The sequence below is a fragment of the Natator depressus genome, chromosome 1 (genome assembly GCF_965152275.1).
Source record: "Natator depressus isolate rNatDep1 chromosome 1, rNatDep2.hap1, whole genome shotgun sequence".
Classification (NCBI taxonomy): Eukaryota; Metazoa; Chordata; order Testudines; family Cheloniidae; genus Natator; species Natator depressus.
This window is the reverse complement of record NC_134234.1, coordinates 81318861-81340401: the sequence shown is the minus strand read 5'-3', so window position 1 is coordinate 81340401 and position 21541 is coordinate 81318861.

Here is a 21541-nt window from a genome sequence, read left to right as displayed (position 1 = left end):
TCGTTTCTCTGTGAAAAAGGCAAGAATGATGCTCAAACTGGGAACATCTGCTTTTTGGGCTAACTTTGACATATTGGATTCATGTGATGGGCCAAATTTTGAAAACGGGACTCAACCTAGCCTTTGTTTTTGTGTCTGTAATCAATTTGGGACATAATTAATTGTGAGTGCAAAGCATTTAGACCCCAATGTGCAAAAATACAAATGTTTAACTTTGCCCAGGTGAGTACACCATGAAATACACCTCATATACATAAAGTTAAATAAATGCATAAATGTTTGAAGGATCAGTGTTTTAGACACAATTTTACTCCCACAATTGACAGCAACCTAAAAGTACAGGCAAAAAAAGAGAACAATTTTCCCCTTTAAGTTCAGACAAAATTTGTCTATGATACATTTTTGGAATTTTTAAAATAAAATACAAGCTGTGAATACATTTTGCCCTGAAAATGCCACCACACAAACACAATATCTATAGGGGTATATATATAGTAAAATATAGGGTACTTTTAGGACTCACAAAGGTTTTCAGACTATGGCTGAGAATGGTGTTTGACTGCAATCTTATAATTCTATAACAGTTTAGTTGTAAGTTTTACTTTAAAATAGAGGTAATTCTGGGTTGTAGTTAGCTTTAGAAATTGTAGAAAAACATCTCTAATAAATTGGCAGCATTGAAGTTATCATCAAACACACACTGGAAAGACAAACTATTCAGGAACTGCATAGTTAAACAGCTCGCTAACACCATTTTAAAAGTGGCTAATCGATACATTTAGAACATGGTCTATGCAAATTCTAAGGACAATCATATTATCACAATTATGCTGAAAAGAAAAGTAAACATGCCATTCACTAAGAATGCATAGGTGTTATTTCAAATCTTTACTAATTCATGAAGTTGTTCCAAAGAATTAAATACATATATTGTACTTTTTAGTATATGAAACAAACACATTTTATTGGTAAATGATGTTAATGAGCTGAAATCAAAGGCTTATAATTTAGATACAGTCTGATTCCAAGCTTACTTACACCAATTTTGCATCAGTGTAATACTACTGACTGAAATGGAATTGCCTTGAATTGACACTGATGTAAGTGAGATGAAACTCAGACCCAATATTTTCCCATAAGGAACATGTTAATAAACTTACTGTAATGTACTAAATAGATATTGCATAGTTCAAAGCAAAGTGCAATGTAATACTAAAATATCACATGCAATTATTATTGGAGACTTGTTAATATGAAGAACATTAACTCTGCCTAAAAGGGATTATGCTACATGACATTTGTTTTATTTGTATCAATTAGCTTAGTCTTTGATTTGAAATTCTGCACCCTCCAGCATCAAGAAGATGCCTTTTCTTTTCTTTAAACAAAGGATTATTCTTTCTCAAAGGGGGTTTGTCTAGTTCTTTTATTGTTTTATGTCACACAGGGGAAAAATGCTTTTGAGGCATTACCTCTGAATTTAGCAGAGAGGAGAGTTTACTGCTATATAATCATTAGTCAATGCAGTAGCTGAAACCTTAAACAAAAGAAAACAAACTACAAACAGGCAAGCATCCCCTAAAGGCACATCAGAACACCAGAGAGGGGAAGCATGGATTTCAAACACGGCTGCCCAAGCATGTGCTAAATATTGCTGCTCCTGACTTTAAACAGCACACCACGGAATACAACATCACCTTCTATTCTTTGAAAAAATACTGGGAAGTGGGAGAAAAAATATTGTAAAAGGTTTTAGCAACTGCACTTTACCTCTACTCTTGTTGTGACTTCATGAAAATTACATTTCTGCTCTAATAAAATCCTTCAGTATAAAGGAGTTCTATCATAAAGCTATTAGAAAGATATAATTAAACCTCAAGTGTCTTCTTTCATGATACATGCCTCACCATAGCAAGCAAACCCCCTGATCCTTATGAACTGTCTCAAACAATTACAGCATTTATTGTGGTCTTGAGCCACACGAAAGCTTTAGAAAATATTTTTTGCATGGCACTCTGATTACAAACAAACTGATACACTAACACCAGGTTTGCTTTAATTTGCTTGCTCACCACTCTTAGGTAATTGTAGCTACTTGGAAGAAGCTAATTAGGGCACTGTATTTCATCTTGAAATGTGGCCACATATTGTACAAATAAATATAATGAAATGAATCTAATTTAGTCTATATATGAAAAGAGAATATAATTAATCTCACACAAATGAGGGACATTAAAATATATTCTTTATACAGATACAATTTTCTTAATAATTTTCCTAGTGAAACATTAGCAATGAATGCAGATTTTATTTGTTGGTGATAACCAACATGGCAACTGCTGTATTCATTTAAGCACTTGCCAACTGAGAATAAATTGCAGGTCAATGGTTTGAATACTACCCACATATTAGTTACCCAAGACCTGATCCAAAGCCCATTGACATCCAATGGTTCTGGATCAGGCTCCAAAAGAGTGTCATGTGATGGCTGTTCAATGACCTATATATTTATAGGCTCAGGTCAGTTCCCAGAGAATGGGTGTCTACATCACAAAAGCTACAGCCCAAAAATAATCCTCAAGAACTAACAAATTTGTAAGAAGCTGTTATATAGATAGAGGCCAAGAACAACTATCCTCTCACACTTAGAAGTGGTCCTTCCAATTCAAAGTTAAGGAACACTGATGTGGAGGCCTAAGATACTTTGTATAGCCATTTGCTGTTTGTATCAGTTCTGTGGACTTCAGTCCCCAGGACTGTCAAATAAGGCAAAATGCACGAGAATGAAATTTGCTATTTTTTAAAATTACATTACAAGTGAAAAGAAAATCAAGAAAAGATATCTGAAAAGCAGAGTTTAGAGAAGATAGTGTCCTTAAAAGCCAGAATGCAAAAAGACAATTGGGCCTGCAAAAAGTGATGGAAACTAATGAAGAGTATAGATAATGTTGATGAGAAATACAAAATGACTCAAAAAAGAGAGGACAGGAAATGTATAGTCACAGAAAGAACAGCTATAGTTTTATGACTTCAGTCAGTACTTATTTGTTTTGCTTTCAGCTTAACCCTAGAATTTTTTTCCTTCAGAGAATATAGTAGAACAGAATGAAGTCTCACTTGCTAGTTGGGTCAGCCTCTTCTGAGGTGAGATGGGAGAAAGGATAAGAAATCTGCAAGATTTTCTCCAGATCTTTCTTCAGATTCATTCCTACTTCTGCAGAATGATCAGGGGCTTCTGCCTCCAAAAAGGTGTGGATCTCAAGGGAATCTGGTAGAGGCAAAGGATCATTCACATCGAGTCCCTATTGAGGTTCACTGGCTAACAGAGCACTTGTACAGTGCACCAGCGGTGTGACTTCCTGGGAACTACAGCGCCAGGATCACTCCTCCACCCACCAACCACTGCTACATTAACATTTCTGTAGATTCTACAGTGAGACAGTAAGAGACTGTGTCAATGCACAGTTTGCCCCTTTTGGACTTGCATAGTTTAGGACCAGCCAAGACCTCTTCATAGGTCTGAGGGGCATGGAGGGGACCAACAAAGCTGTAGAGATAGATGACCATCTTCCATGCAGAAAGGATGAGATTTAAATATAGAGGCTTCCCTCCATGGTTGGATTTCAATGGGACAATCTGAAAACATGATTCTTTTAAGATGTTCCTTATATAAACTGAAAAAGTTTTGGTTCTCAAGAAGTGCCCTAAAAAGGATACAAACTGTACTCGATACTGTACCACTTGAAAAACGGGTCTTTTTATTGGCTAATGATATGGGATAAGAGATATTTCATCTTTCATACAGTTATTTGACAGTGATGAATTTAATTCATTCTATCACATTGAATGATACATTTATATTCAGTATGTAGTTTAAAATTTCATAAATGATTAAAGTCCCTGCCGTTTTAATTATACTATGAAGAGAGCAGCTAGAACTTATTTGCAAAGAATAATGTACAAGTCAATAAATTTGGTGAGTACTCATGACTCTCATAAATAATGACTTCAGAAGTATAACTACCTGTGGAGGGAAACTACATAACAAGGGTCCTTGTGTTAGTTTTCATGCACAGTAAAGCCAGAAGTTCTATTTTTCTCAAAATGGCAATATGGCCTCTTTTCTGTTTGCCAAAATGGAATCAATGACCCTTCATGAGAACAGTAGCACTAATCATCTCATTTCAGCATACTACTCTGAATTTTGAGATGTGTTTTTTTATTTCTCGGCACATTTATTGGTAGTGGAAAGAATTTCCAGCCCTGAAGATTGAAGCCAACTATTGTTGACCATGGGGCAAACTATACTCACCTCACATAGGTAAAGACTCCCAGGGCAAACAATATTTGTCCTAGAAAGTGTATTACACAGATAATAACAGTGACAATTTTCCAATACTGCCTCCCCAGCACCCTGAATTATAGAGGCCATCTCTAGGTACTTCATGTTCATTAAGGGCCTGATCCAAAGCCCACTGGAGTCAATCGAAAAATTTCCATTTGCTCAAATGAGCTTTGGATTAGGTCCAAATTCATTGGCTGCTATGCTGGAACTACCCAAAAGGTCAACTGTGAAGTGGATATCTGCTCACTGAGAATTGGACTGCTACCCGTGGAAACCAATTCTCATTAAAATTGCCTCTATCTATCATTCAGACTACCAGAGCCCAGGCACTGCAAGGGTGTCAGAAGAACCTTGCATGATCTTTCCATATGTGAACATACATGCGTAGTGTGGGTTAAGGTAGGAACTGAGGCATCAGCCTTCAGTCAGTTATCTTGCTGTTGTTTGTTTGAGCTATTTAACATAGCGTAACACAATTTACTTATATTTAATTTCTTTTGAGGCCTTACATAAAGGGCTTGCACAAACTAGCCTACAACAGGTCATTTTAGAACAAAGCTACTTTTAATTTTTTTCATAGCATAAAAAAACTAAGTAAAGGGCTCTTTTTTTGTCTCTCCCTAATTAAAAATAGACTATTCTGATCAAGGTGGGGATTTTTTTATTATTTTTTATTACTTTTTTTTGGAAGAGAGGGAAAATAAACTCCTCCAGGCTGAGAACTCATATGCCAGGACATAGCCCAAAGCAAATTAAACCAGATGAACTGTAAACCTCATGAAAAAAAGGGTGTATAATGGAAACAATGACAGACCTTTAACTATAGTGGTGCTGACGGGTGCCACCATAACGAACTGCAACCTACAATCTCCTAGGGTTAATAAGACACCTGTCTGGAAACTAGCAGTCATATTGGTTTTCCAAGCTTACCACAATACTTAAACTCTTGATGAAGTTCTTACTGTGCCAAAGGAACTTACTAACAAAGCCACTGAGTCAATTTAACCTAGTGAAACTGGACCCTGTAGACTGGGTTATCAGAGTTTTGTGTTGAGATAATTACAGCACTAAAGAGAGCATATGGGCTGTCAAGCCTGGCACATGGCCTGCACCAGCTGTTACCTGGGTGCTTTGGAAAACCTACTGAACAGCATTTTGGACACAGAACAGCTCTATGTAAGTTTTCCAAGATATCTAGTGGGAGTTCTTCATAATAAATTTATTTCCTGTATGGGGAGGATTACACCCAATAATATAACTAGAGTACATAACCTTAAATGTTGCCAGTCAAATATCACCCAATAAAAAACCTTAGTCAAAAAGAAGAAGGTAAACTGCAATCCAAAAAGAATAAATTATCTGAAGAGCTAGCTAGTGTTAGTCCCAACTTTTAAAAATTAAATGGAAGTAGTTAAGATCTTTTTGGGAAATAATTGCTATTCTCAAAATACCTGATATGCCCTGGGTTTCTGAGTCAATGGAAGCAGTCATGTTTATGTGATTCCTGGAAATGCTTCTTCAAAATGGGGGGGTCTTCCAAAAGCAATGTCATAGCTATCAATAATATTAATAATAACAATTACTATTGATTAGCTGTGATGCTCTTAGAAAACCTTTCTTTCTGAGGTAATATTACCAATAATAATATCAATTTAGGATGGGTCCAATTACTTCAGAGAAGGAGAGAGAGAGAGAGAAAGAGAGAGAGAGAGAGAGAGAGAAAACATACAGAAGAATCACTCCATCCATCACTAAAATGCAGCCATCTCTGGTGCAGAGCAGGGCAACTGTGACACCCACACTATATATCATGTGAGGACCGGAAATGAAGAATAATGTATCCAGATGGAGCTTCATAAATCATGTTAATTATTTAGGCAAGTAAACTGAATCATCCAAACTGGACTTCTTCTGATATAACATAATTCCTAGCAAAGATAAAATATTTGAGGGAATAGCTTCTAGACATAACAAAACATGTCATTGAGCCAATCTTGCATTTCTTGCACACCAAAAGGTCTCTGACTGTATAAGAGTTTTGGGAGCAAAAAGAATTGAAGCAGCAGGCTCTGGGTCTAGTAGTTCTAATGGCAGCAATATTCCAAGACCTACCTGCAAGACCCGAATACTCCACTTTCTCAAACCAAGTTCAACTAACTTCAGAAAGCCAAAGTCACTGAAGCACTGGCCCTGAGCAGTCTCACATAACCCGATGGTGCTAAAAAACTGATTCATCCTTTGGCATCATTGCTTTTAAGAGCTAACACAAATATATCGATTTTTGTTTCACGTAATTCAATTTAAAATATGTACAAATCTATTGAAAAATTCAAATATGAGGAACATAGTATTTATTACCTCCCCCTATGTCATTTTGATCATTTGAATTAGAGTTATTCAAAATTTGCTGTTTTCAATTTTTCTAATTAAAAAAAAGTACCAACAGCATTATTTGTAAAACAGGGCTTTTAATGAATTTGTTTAATTAGCACTAATTTTCTGCATCCTTAAATTCTTACCTTTGTTGGTTTGTTTATAGATAAAACCATTACTTATGCACAGAACAGTAAAAGTACTAACAACACTGGTATAATAGTTTTTCGAAGGGAAATCTGCTTTGTTTAGCTCTATAAACCCCATTTGACTGGAATGACAGTATTTTAGGGTTGAAAAATTCAGTTATTAGATTTAAATTTTTAAAATCAATGCCTTAAAAACATTTAGGAAATCCAATCGCATTACATCAAAGTAAGTGCATTACCACATTATATTTTGCAAGCTTTCGCAAATAAAAAATTCCCCCAGAAGAATCTTAATTCTTATCTATGGAAAACATTAAACTGCTAAGCGCTAACAACTGGAATTAGTCCTTAAATCTCTAATGAGAATAATAAAACATGAGTGCAGTTTGTGCTGTAACTTGATAAGGCCTGAATTTACTTGCTGTTAGTAAAAGTTCCTGATCCAGCAGTATGGCTTTTTACTCCCTGAGGTACAGGAAACAATATCTGTCCTTTAGGACCATCCTCTGTGGTAAGCACTTCTTATCTGGGCTATCAAAGGACTGAGATAGCATGTAATATCTAGTAACAGCAGCTTTATGAGAAGATCCATTACTGATTTAAATCAGTCTAAAGCAGGTAGTTCTGTTTAACCCATTCAGAACAAAGCTGATCTTCCAGCAGTGTAATCTGCTCTATAAGTAACATGAACTATTTCTGCATTACTGGATGCAATACACATCTTTCCGAGCAGTAGCAAAAGTGAAGATTAAACATTTCAATGCTGTAAACCAATAATATTGCACTTTTTTATAAAGCTTTGCTATCCTGCAAGAGACAATACTTCAAAATAGTGAAATATAATTTCCTTGCAAATATTGATTCAAGACAAACCATGACACAATATATGAAAAGCATTTGCTAAGTCTATTTAAAATTAGCCTGATATCAATTTGAAAAAAATAACTGTTTTCAAAAACATAAAACTATAATTACTGTTCATCTAGGTATTTTAAGAAAACACTTACTGGAACACAACCCTCAGATTTTATTTCAGTCATGGGCATTTTTTATTCCCTGCAGTGCAAGAACTAAAACAGCAACATTACTGCAACCTCTAGAAGTAAAAATAAAACAGTAACTTCTCCGTGAGTACTTAGCAAGCCACAAATAATTAAACTCCCACCTACCTGGACTTTTAAAATATTAACGGGACTCCCCAAACTTAAATACAATAATATACCAAATACATTTTACTTAGGTTTGGTCACAGAAATGGGAAATCATACAATTTGGTTTCCGTATATCTCACATTTAAATACACAGTATATATGATTTATTTGAACTGTGAATCACAAATAATTATTATACCAATAATTAGTCAGAGGATAAGAGTTTATAAGTATTATTTTCTGGTTAGTTTTTAGAAATACTATATAAACTATACAACATAAACTATTAAACTCTCAGATTGACAAAGCCCATATGATATGTGAAATGACAAAGTCAACTACCCTCCAGGAAAAAAAGCTATCAGATAAATAAGGCTCATATACACTATGTAGAGACTATATACATTGAAGATACTCGATTACTACTAACTTTTACAGCAGCAGTTTTCATTGCCAAGGAAATCACATTGGTAGGTCACCTTCAGAAACTATTCCCATAATGATTATGGGCTTGATTCTGTTCCCACACTGAAGTCAAAGTGAATTGAGCCATTGATTTCAATAGGAGTAAAATCAGAAAGTGTACAGGATCAAACTGACATCTAATTATCGTATTATATTTGGATGATCTCCAATCTTTGTATTATCCCATGCCACATTTTAGTGAAATCTTTCTTTACTCCTTGAATGATTTTTAATAACCCTCTTAACATACCAAATTATCATATCATATTCTTCTAAACAACAAGCATATCTCACATCTCAAAATGAATATTTTCTGAACTCTATATTATATTTAGAGCCTGATCCTTGTACACCCGGGCCTTCCATTGACTGAAAGTTTGGGGTGTGCAAAGTCTCCCAATCTTGGTCTAATGCCAATTTATTCCTTGACAAAAAAACATAAACCTGTAGGATATACGAAACACACTGAAAAAGACGGTGTTTCTGCTTACTTCTGAATACAAAGTCTATAGACCAAACAAGAACCCCTACACATTTCAAAGGGATTTTAATTAGTATAATTTGATGATATGTTTCAGATTTATAAGGTTACATACTTATCAATTCATTCATTTTACTATTTTTCTGTTTAAAAGCATAGTTTAGTTCCAGTAATAGTTGCCACGGTACTTTATACACAGTGAACTCTGACATAAACAAATCAGGCTGCATTTGATAAGAGAAACATATTGCAACATTAGCAAAGCACAGCAGTGTATATTCTTATTATATAATTAAAAGCAATTGTTTCATTTCCCAGCTTCATAGAACACAGATTAGAATCTCTCTCTTCACTCCTCGCAGTATTGGTAGCTACATATTTCTTGACAGAGTACACATATAACTCTCCAAATTATTTTACCCGAACATCAGAAAATCCCCACTTGCTGAAGTGAGGATGATCACCGAAAAGCTATAATAGATTTATTCCTCTTGAGGAAACTGCACAATAATTTGATACATTTCTTTCCTGTAGAGACAGCGTGTGGTATACTACTCTGTTTTTCCTTTTCATAACACAGGAAAGAAATATCAGAAGAAATGCACAGATTTTTCAGTTACGCAGAATGAGATGAATTGTAAAGACCTTTACTTTTAACACCTTCAAAAAAACTCCCACAAAAAAGAGGGGGGGAAATGTATGTCTTATATAGAAATAGAAGTTTTGCTTTTTACACCGTGTATGTTGGTAACACTTGTAAATTAAAATCGTCATCCTTCTGCAAGCGCAGACCTAGGATTAAACAATACTGTTTTTCGAGTATCTTGAGTTTTCTGCAAAAGCGAATTGTTCATGAAACTATGAGAAACCTGAAGCAGACAGCAAAGAATTCTGCCAAGGGTAAAATATTTCATTTAGATGTAATTTTAAAGAAATTGTATCACTGAATCTTATGAAAATCTAAAAACGAGGTTTTCTAATTGCCTTGGGATGGGCATGCAAGTAGTTGAAATAGCTTTCACATTTCAGCTTTGACACACACATTTTTCTAAATGTATTTCTTTAAACTTATTGTCCTCTCATCTGTCTACAAATGTATAGGGACAGTATTCTTTGTGCACACTGTTTGCATCGTGCTATATATGTAACTGCACATTTCAAGGTTATTTCTAAGGTTACAAAAAGGGAGTAAGACATTACCATAATGTCTTCAGTCTGTTAGTCCTATTTAGGTAACGTAATAATCTAAACAACTTACATTTTGTATCTGTTTAGCACTACACAGAAAGCAACCAGAACCAATCTGTCCAGTGTGTCACAGGCAGCACTTGTTTCATGATCTAAAATCTGTTCTTTACAATCCTTGATCCAGAAAGCCAAATAGCTAGCTCTGTAGAGGAGAGCACAGATTTCTTCCCCCTTTTTTTAAAAAGCCAAAACTAAATTAACACACAGTATAGTCACAATAAGTTTCCATTGATAGAGAGAACAAACATGAACCATTTGACATGATTTATTAAGTCTTCTAGAACTTTGCTTCTCAGTCTAACTAACAACAGTTTATTTTACTCAAAGAAAATCTTAACTGCCTGATTTCAGCCGGGTAATTGCCAGATTTTATTCATTATACCACATCCTTCAGATGTTCATTTTGGGCCAAACACGGCAATAACAAGTAATTCAGAAGGGCCTTGTAAAGAGGAAAAAGTATAAAGTGAAACACCGTTTTAAAACTCTAAATAAGACAGTTGCAGTGCCACGCTTCTCAGTGCCACATTTGAGACCATTACGCAGAAATGTGAAGGGAAAACCTAATCCAATTATCACTTCTGTACCACACATATGAATTTAAAACAGACACCTTGCATATATCTAATGCTGCTGCTTTGAATCTCTCGCGTATGAAAGTTTATTATCTAAAACATTTATCCATCACTCCCTGTTATTTAAAAAAAAAAAAGTAACGTTAATCCTTCCACATAGTAAGGAAGATAAGTAACAATATAGTGCAGGCTCCAAGTTAAATCTGGTTCAGACAGCGTAACAATGATGTCATTGAGGCTCCTAGCTCAATGAGAATCAGACAGTACCATAGTACAGCTGCAGACATAAATCTGAAAGAACTTTTTTGGGTACATTCTCAGACTTACCTTGAAAGATATTTAGGAGCTCCAGCACAGTAAATTGAAAGAAATGCTCTCAAAGGGATGTTTGCCGACTGAAGACCCTATGTAGGCCCTATAGGCGCTCTCTTCTATGATACAGGAAGAAACATTTTGTTAAATGAATAAACTAAGAGAAATAATTTCAGAAGAAGTGCAAACCAGAAAACAAATAAACCTTAATACTACCACAAATAAATGAGAGTAAGGCAATTGTGGGACTGCTCAAAGCCTTTTTGCCTTGCTGAATGAAAGCAATCCCTAAGACTGAATGGGTAATGAGATCCTGGCTCCTGAGATTTTAGCTTTCTTAATCATGTTCATAATTAATTCAAGAACATTGATAATTTCATTACATTCTTTTTGTCTTATCAATAAATGATGTGCCTGCACTTTTGGTCCTGTGTACAGGGAGAGAGGAGATGCTTTGGGTGATATTGTACCAGGAACAGTGTGTATATGGTATATATACATATATATTTATGCATGATCCAAAACCGTGAAATGGTAATTATTATCCTTGACCAGGCCTCTATTGTCAGAATATGATGACAAGCAGCTACAAATAATTAATAAGCTTTTTTGCAAAAATGCAAAACCATTTAAAGAAAAATAAGCTGCAAGTAGGATTCCTCATTGAGAGATGTGCACATAGAATAACACGTCTTCAGACAATTTGTGAACATGAAATACAAATATTTGAAAACACTCAAGAGCTTGTTTAAAAATATCATTAAAAAATCTTTTGCTCTTTGTATTTCAAAAGAAAATGTGCCCTTTGGCTCGTCCTTCTGAAGGCATTTCCAGTATCACCTTACATCTGATGCCAAGCTACACACACCCACTCAGTAAAATCTGTCTTTTTTTAAAAACCTGAGACTGAAAGCTCTGTCATCATCTGTCAGTCAATCATAAAAGGGGTAGCACTCCTTTAGGGGTTTCTAGTCAGGCCTTCAGCATGCTCTAATTTACAGTGGAGTTGTGACTGGCCCCTGAACGAGGGGAACATAAAGAGCTTACAGATACGTTTGCACTCACACTCCTTAGCTGTACCAAGAACTCTTCAGCCGCAGGTCAGGAGCCTATGCTTCTTGATATCTACCCTCCAAAATAAGGTGAACAGGGAGAGGGCTCGCCCTGGTTCTATGCAATTAAATGTGTCCAAGCACTCAGCCTGATCAGATCAATTGCTATCATTCCTGACAGGGTTCAAAACATTATCTGTTTGGCACAATATGGTGCTCCTATTATAACTGGTTTCAGAGTAGCAGCCGTGTTAGTCTGTATCCGCAGAAAGAACAGGAGTACTTGTGGCACCTTAGCGATTAACACATTTATTTGAGCATAAGCTTTCGTGAGCTACCGCTCACTTTATGCATTCGATGAAGTGAGCTGTAGCTCACGAAAACTTAATAAATTTGTTAGTCTCTAAGGTGCCACAAGTACTCCTGTTCTTTTTGCTATTATAACTGGAAGTTAGTCTCTCCTGAGCTTAGTCAGGAGTTTTGCTACAAGAGCTATTGATTAGAAGGTAAGCATCTTTCCCCAATGTATGGAGATGTCCTTTATTAGGGCAGCCTTAAACCTGGTGCTAACTACCAATGTTTCTGAAGTGGACTTTTAAGTTCTAAGTAAATACTATTAAAGAAGAGTTCTGTAAGCACAAAAGCTGCACTCCCTCACCAGCAGGAGCTGATCCAATAAAAAAATATTACCTCACCCAGCTTGTATCTCTAATATCCTGGGACCAACACAACTACACCAAAACTGCATACGACAACAGTTGTAGCTCATGGTTCAAGGGAAGCATGAACAGATCTATTATTGGTGTCCCTCCCTGATCCACTATTCACTCACCCATATGAGTCCAATACTCATAATCTTAGCCTATTTGTGATCATGTTTTGTCTTCCTGTTGAGACAATCTACAAACCAGATGATGGTCCCAAGGGAGCTCCTATACTAACCATGGTGAAGAGGAACTTACTTTGGAATATAAGGCGTATCTGTATGAGGGATGAAAAGCATCTGTCATGATTTATAGGTGCACAGCTTAATATATGGGAGTGTTCATCTTGACTTGGACTCCAAATCATGGACTCCAAAAACACTAAGAGAGAAACAGTGATCCAATGATTAGTGTAGTGCCCTGGGACTCAAGAGATCCAGGTTCAATTGCTTGCTCCACCACAGATTTCCTGTGTGACCTTGGCAAGTCACTGAGAGTACATCTGCTCAGCAAAGAAAAACCCACAGCTGGCCCATGCCAGCCAACTCGGGCTCACAAGGCTGTGGCTGCGGGACAGTTTCATTGCTGTGTAGACTTCCAGGCTGAACTCTGAGACCCTCCCGCCCCACGGGATTCTAGATTCTGGGTCCTAACCCGAGCCCGGAAGTCTATAAACAATGAAACAGCCCTGCACCCCGAGCGAGGCCGAGTTGGCTGGAATGGGCAGCCATGGGTTTTTCTTTGCTGTGCAGACATACCCTGAGACTCTCTGGGTCTCAGTTTTGCATCAGTAAAATGGGGATAATAGCACTTCCCTAGTGTTGTGAGGATAAACACATTAAAGATTATAAGTACTTATGGCACCTTAGAGACTAACAAATTTATTTGAGCATAAGCTTTCGTGGGCTACAGCCCACTTCACTGGATGCATAGAATGGAACATATAGTAAGAAGATATATATATATACATACAGAGAACATGAAAAGGTGGAGTAAGAGGCTAATTAATTAAGATGAGCTATTGTCAGCAGGAGAAAATAGCTCATCTTAATTAATTAGCCTCTTACTCCACCTTTTCATGTTCTCTGTACGTGTATATATATATATATAATCTTCTTACTATATGTTCCATTCTATGCCATAAGTACCCATAATCTTCTTACTATATATTCCATTCTACTCATCCAATGAAGTAAGCTTTAGCCCACGGAAACTTATGCTCAAACAAATTTGTTAGTCTCTAAGGTGCCACAAGTACTCCTGTTCTTTTTGCGGATACAGACTAACACAGCTGCTACTCTGAAACCTGTCATGAAAGATTATGAGGTGCTTAAATATTGGTAATGGTAATGTGGACCACATAAGAACCAAAGATGGATGGGATCCAGTAGTACTGGTATCTTTGGAGGTATAATTTCATCCAAAATCTTTGTGGGGTAAGCAATCCATAAATGCACAATGATCATAGTTATATTAAAGACACATTAACTTGTACAAAAGTATTTGGGTTTGGTAGCTTGGTCTGACTGCAAGGCAAATAAGTCCGAAAGAGACATTGCAGAATCACTTAGCAAAGCAAGGTGTTGCCTCTGACACTGATGTATGGGACATGGATGATCTATATACTGGGTGGCTTTATTGGTAAATCATTGACTCTGTTTGCTTCCCTGAGGAGCTGGACCTATCCCTAGAAGAAAACTATTGTCAGATCCATGAGTGGGGGATTAATATTGACAAAATATTCAGTTTGAGTTTGTTCGCACAGAAGTTTCGTGAAATATAATTTAATAAAGGACACAGAATTAGTTCTTCCACTATATATTAATGCCTTGAGAATGCTAGGATCTGGATTTTCTTCTTATTTTCCTCATTTGTTATCTTACCAGAATCATTTCTTGCTGAACTTGACTGATCAGGTTGTGTTCACAAACTACATATTTCCCTGTGAGATGATGATTTTCAAGTAAGCTTTTAGGGAAAAAAAGATTCTATAACACATTTTTCCTCAGTAACTTAAAAATATATATCCAATAGCATGGATTAGCTGCATCATAATGAGGCAATTAGCCACTAAAGCTTGGAAGAGGAAAACAATTCTAAAGGGGACTGAAGGATGACAAAAAATGGGATGAATCTGTGATCTATGTCACTGAAAAGAGATTAGGTCATTCTATTTTTTTATGTATTGCATTTTTTAAGTGTAGAAGACTGGTTTCAGAGTAGCAGCCGTGTTAGTCTGTATCCGCAAAAAGAAAAGGAGTACTTGTGGCACCTTAGAGACTAACAAATTTATCTGAGCATAAGCTTTCGTGAGCTACAGCTCACTTCATCGGATACATGCAGTTGAAAATACAGTGGGGAGATTTTATATACACCGAGAACATGAAACAATGGGTGTTACCATACACACTGTAACAAGAGTGATCAGGTAAGGTGAGCTATTACCAGCAGGAGAAGTGTAGAAGAGTTTCTCTGCCTTCTGAAGGGAGTAGTGTCAAGCAGCTGCCATTTTGAGTTTCACTTTAAACATAGAATGTTGCTGAGAGAGTTACTATGTTCCTTTTCTTATGGTAACTTTTTTGGTACTTTCTTTGGTGACTGGCTTTACCAAATCTGAAACAAAAGCCACATAGACTGAACAGCACATGCTTTGCTTTGCGTCTGATAAAACAGATCAACATGTACAGTTCATGTTGAGCCATAATTTATTCAAAACTAAGAAATACTACTACTTCTTTCATGTGTGTTAGAAAAACTTCGAGACTAACTGATGTAAACTGTAGTTGTGCAGAAAATAGCCTAAGCTGACGTCCAGCAGACATGGATAGTATTATCAAAAATAGGTTTCCAATAGGATGAACACAATTTTGGAGAGGAATCCTATATAAATAGCATTTCATTCAATGTAAAATGCATTTGTATATTTAATCAAAATTATATTAACATTTACTGTTGCCAATGTAAATAAAATGCCACTTGCCCCTTCTTGGAAAGTGTAACACTTATGAAGACAAAATCCATCCATCCCCCCACCCGAAGCACACTTGTTCTTTGGAATTGCACACAAGACTCTAGTGTCATAGAATTAATTGGTTTTATGATGGTTTTTGCCTTAATGTACCCCTGCCAAGAAGCAGAAAGCTTTTGAATAGCTTTTGAAAATCCCACCCCAAGTCTGTACGTTTTGACCACCCTATGCCAAGCTTTTCAAAAGAGGAACCATAAGTTAGGTTGTTAAATCAACTTAGGCACGTGCATATGATTGAATACACAGAAGTGATGAGCACCCAATAGTTCTCACTGACACTTCAGTGAGAGTTCTGCCTGAGGCTGAGAAAAAAACGAGTAGGAAAACTGCAGGGTTTGACCCAGAGCTTTTCATCCCCTTGCCTTGTGAGAATCATAGAATTATAGAAATGTAGGACAGCAAAGGACCTCTATAGGTCATCTTGTCCAGTCCCTTGCACTGAGGCAGGACTAAGTATTATCCTAACCATCCCTGACAGGTGTTTGTCTAACCTGTTCTTAGAAACCTTTAGTGATGGAGATTCCACAACCTCGTCTGGTAATTTGTTCCAGTGCTTAACTACTTTTACAGTTATGAATTTTTTCTGAATGTCAAACCTAAATCTCCCTTGCTGCAATTTAAGCCCATTACTTCTTGTGCTTAAGGAGAACAATTTATCTCCCTCCTCTTTATAACAATCTTTTATGTACTTGAATACTGTTATCATGTCCTGCCTCAGTCTTCTCTTCTCCAGACTAAACAAACACAATTTTTTCAATCTTTCCTTGAAGGTCATGTTTCCTAGACCTCTAATAATTTTTGTTGCTCTCCTCTTGATTTTCTCCACATCTTTCTCAAAGTGTGGTGCCCAGAACTGGACACAATACTCCAACTGAGGCCTTATCAGTGCTGAATAGAGTGTAAGAATTTATTTCTCATGTCTTGCTTATAACAGTCTTAATAATACATCCCAGAATGATGTCCACTTTTTTGCAACAATAGTACACTGTTGACTCATATTTCATTTGTGATACAGTATAACCCGCAGATCCTTTTCTGCAGTACTCCTTCTTGGGCAGTTATTTCATATTTTGTATTTGTGGAACTGATTATTTGTTCCTAAGTGTAGTACTTTGATTTCTCCTTAGAGAATTTCATCCCATTTAATTCAGATCATTTATCCAGTTTGTCAAGATCATTTTGAATTACAATCCTGTCCTCCAAAGTGCTTGCAACCCCTCTCAGCTTAGTATCATCCACAAACTTTATAAACATACTGTCTATGCCATTTTCCAAATCATTTATGAAAATATTGAATAGAACCTAACCCAGGATAAATCCCTGTGGGGAGGCCACTCAATATGCCCTTCCAGCTTGCTTGACAGACATTGATAACTACTTTCTGAGTATGGTTTTCCAGCCAGTTGTGCATCCACCTTATAGTAGCTTAGTCTAGGCTATATTTCCCCAGTTTGTTTATGAGAGGGCCATGTGAGGCAGTATCAAAGGCCTACCAAAGTTGAGATATATGACACCTACTGACATATTTAAAGGGCCAGCCAGTAAGGTGTGTCAAAGGCATATATGGAAAAAGTTCCTATGAAAGAAGACAACCCTACACTTAAGAGCGTTAATATGGACCAGGCAAACACACAAAAATGTAAAGGGTGTTTCTTGAAGATAGAATCATGTGTAACACCATTATATAACATTCCTTGTTTTAAATTTGAATTTCCATGAAAACAGAATCTTTATCCCTGACCACTATATGGGAGCTTGCCAATTATGGAGTCCATACAGGCTCAGCTCTAGAGGCTTCTCTCCTGCTCTACTTCTTCTGTATCTCTCTGTGTCTTCGCTTTCTACACCCACCTATTCCAAGCCCAACTCCATGGTAGACAGCTGGTACAGAGGCCCCTTGTTGGTCACTCCACTACCTATTATGCAGAGGTTCAACAGCAGGGAGGAGCTTGCATAGGGTCTGGTATGTTACAATTAAGCCCATAGACATATTAATCTGTGAAGTACTGAACATCTTCAATACTCACTGAAGTCAAGAGGAGTTGGTCATACTCATCAACTTGCAGGAAGCAACCATCACTATGCTATACCACTGTGTTTCATTAACTGCTATGCTCTAGGTTTTATTGTCTAAACTCCATGCTATAGAAATGTAGCAGTTACCACTTACATATTTCAGTATAGTGAACCTAACTGTCAAATACAATTAGATGTAGATATATAACTGAAAGAAAGCATTGTGTTGTTATAGCAGTGTCAGTCCCAGGATATTAAAGAGACAAGGTGAGTGAGGTAATATCTTTTATTGGACCAACTTCTGTTGGTGAGAGAGACACGCTTTTCAGCTTATACAGGTAAGCTGGAAAGCTCGTCTCTCTCACCAACAGAAGTCGGTCCAATAAAAGATAGTACCTCACCTACTTTGTCTCTGAAATATTGAAACATTCTTAATGTAAAACTTTAGCAAATCCCCAGAAACTGGACTTGCATTGACCAATGCAATTCCATGATTTAAACTTTAGAGCTGGAAAATCAGTGTCCCAAGACTTCACACAGAGAACAAATGTAAATCACATCAAAGCTTAAAAACATCTGTTAAATTTCCTCTGTGCTTAAATAGGCTCTGTTAATGAATACTAAACTTGTCATTATCACAACATAAAATATTAAATTGATACATATAGTAGTTTTGTTCTACTTGTTATGACCTACTCAACTGACATTTGCTTGAAGTATTTTTAACTCCAAAGACAATCAATCATTTTGAAGTGGCAGCAGCCAGAGACATCAATGGCTTCTGAAAATGAAAACATTTTAAAGAAAATGCTCCATTAAAATGTAAACGTTCTTTTATAAAGGGTTAAATATTAGAAATCTGAAATCTAACAGCAACATTCTGTACTATAACCCTCACTGCAGAGCACAAGATTTTGTTCTCTTTATATCCCTCTGCTATCAGTGTCAATGGAAGTTCTGTGCATGTGCTGTAGGAGAGGAAAGTACCAGCATCAGGATCCATCATGTGGATTGAGCACATAAAAGTCACAATTAAACTATATACATATATGAGTTGATACAAATATAATAGGTGAGGAGTGTGTCTGTGTACTAAAGCATTTATATACAGGCAACATTTAAATATACAATTGTGTATTTCATTGCAGTAACCTGCAGGAGCAGCTAGAGAGGTAGGAGAATAAATAGGAGAGGATAGTACTGAGAAAGCCACCAGGATGTGACTCAGAAGCCAATGATCATCAGTGCCAAAAGCAACAGAAGGAGCAAGAAGGATGAGAAGGGTATACAGGCCCCAAGACTTGTCCAGGAAGTGGTCATTAGAAATCTTGGTGAGAGTGATATCATTGGAGTGGAGATGTCAGAAGCCCGAGTGAAGGGAATCCAGGAAAGATGTCAACAACTTTATACATATGTCATAATCACTAGAGATACTAAGCATTTAAATAAAAAAAGCTAATGCAGAAAAAGTAGTAGTTAAGCATAAATCCTTATATGTCAGGAAGCTGGATTTAGAATAATTTACGTTTTAAAAGAAAAACAACCATAAAAAGATCCTAGAAGAGTCAACAAAATTCCAAATGCAGTTTCATAACTTTGTTCAAAATAATAAACAGACAGTATGCTGCTTTTGATTTAATTTAAATTGACAGCAATAAATTCTCATTTACTGTTATTTGCTGCTTTATTGAGTGACTTGTGGTTTGTTACCAGCTTTCTCAATTGCTATATATCATTCTGTACTCAAATAATGGACAAGTGACACATGCTATGAACGCTGCATTTTGCTTAGAAACTATTTTCTTCATCTTGTAAACCCTTGGCAGTATTTACACTTGAAATTAAACCAAACACTGAACATTGATTTTAATATGTTTAGATGAAATCCAGTTTTCCTAACTGAGTTAATGTTATGGAACATGTAATCCATGTACTTTATGTGCTGATTTCTCTGAAGCTACAGTAGATGCATAATGATGCTATCAAAGATACCTAGTATCTGATGCCTACTACTCAAATATTGTTGCTGCTGAAGTTTTATGCATGAAAATGCCACCAAAGAAGCAATATATTTTTCTCATTAATTAGTGAATAATGTCTTGGCTTGAATCAAAATTCATTGGCTCATATTTACTGCTGCATTTGTTATTTCAGGGGGGTGACATAGAGGCCCATCTACAGCTCAGTACTCAGTGTCAGCAACTCTTGTCAGGCCTGACATACTTATCATACGTCACACACTGGTGTCATGCTATTTATTTAAAAGATGACATGTAATATATCATTTGAAATCTAATAATACATTGGTCATTAGTGTTACTGTAAAATGTTTGTAACAACTCTGCTGGTGAAATTATGGCTCCTTTCTGATATTACAGCCTGGAGACTGTAAACAGACAAAGATGACAAAGCCGGTTTCTTCTATATAAACGGGAAAGAAAATATGGTGGCAGATGCTCTGTCCACAAAAGAGGGCTCAGATCTGCTGCCTCCGGTTCAGCCAGTGACTAACCCTCCTGCAGCTTTGTAAGGGGGAATGTGTGGTATATCAGGTAATGAGTTTAAGCTGGCCTGACCAATTCAGTGTGCCCACTAGGTTACAATGTGTATCTAAAAAGGTGTCACGAAATATGTTTTTGGAAAACTAATAATTCACTAAAAACAACGAGGAGTACTTGCGGCACCTTAGAGACTAACAAATTTATTTGGGCATAAGCTTTCGTGGGCTAAAACCCACTTCATCAGATGCATGTAGTAGAAAATACAGTAGGAAGACATATATACATAGTACATGAAAAGATGGGAGTTGCCTTACCAATTTTAACGAGACAATTCAATTAAAGTGGGCTATTATCAACAGGAGGAAAAATCACTTTTGTAGTGGTAATCAGGGTGGTCCATTTCAAACAGTTGACAAGAAGGTGTGAGTAACAGTAGGGGGAAAATTAGCATGGGGAAATTAGTTTTTAGTTCTTGTAGTGACCCATCCACTCCCAGGCCTGGTCTACACTACGAGTTTATGTCGAATTTAGCAGCGTTAAATCGAATTAACCCTGCACCTGGCCACACAACGAAGTCATTTTTGTCGACATAAAGGGCTCTTAAAATCGATTTCTGTACTCCTCCCCAACGAGGGGATTAGTGCTGAAATCGACATCACCGTTTCGAATTAGGGTTAGTGTGGATGCAATTCAACGGTATTGGCCTCCGGGAGCTATCCCACAGTGCACCATTGTGACCGCTAGCGACAGCACTCTGAACTGGGAATATTGGTAATGCTGAGGTCTAACCGAGTCAGTAAACTGTGCCAGCAACCCTTTAAACATCCAAATGCACACTGTACCACCATTCTGCACTTGCTCAGCCTATAGTTCAACAGCTCCTTATTACTGTCAAGGGTGCCTGTGTACGGCTTCATGAGCCAGGGCATTAAGGGGTAGGCTGGGTCCCCAAGGATAACTATAGGCATTTCAACATCCCCAACAGTTATTTTCTGGTCTGGAAAGTAAATCCCTTCCTGCAACTGTTTAAACAGACCAGAGTTCCTGAAGACACAAGCATCATGAACCTTTCCCGGCCATCCCACGTTGATGTTGGTGAAACATCCCTTGTGATCCACCAGTGCTTGCAGTACCATTGAAA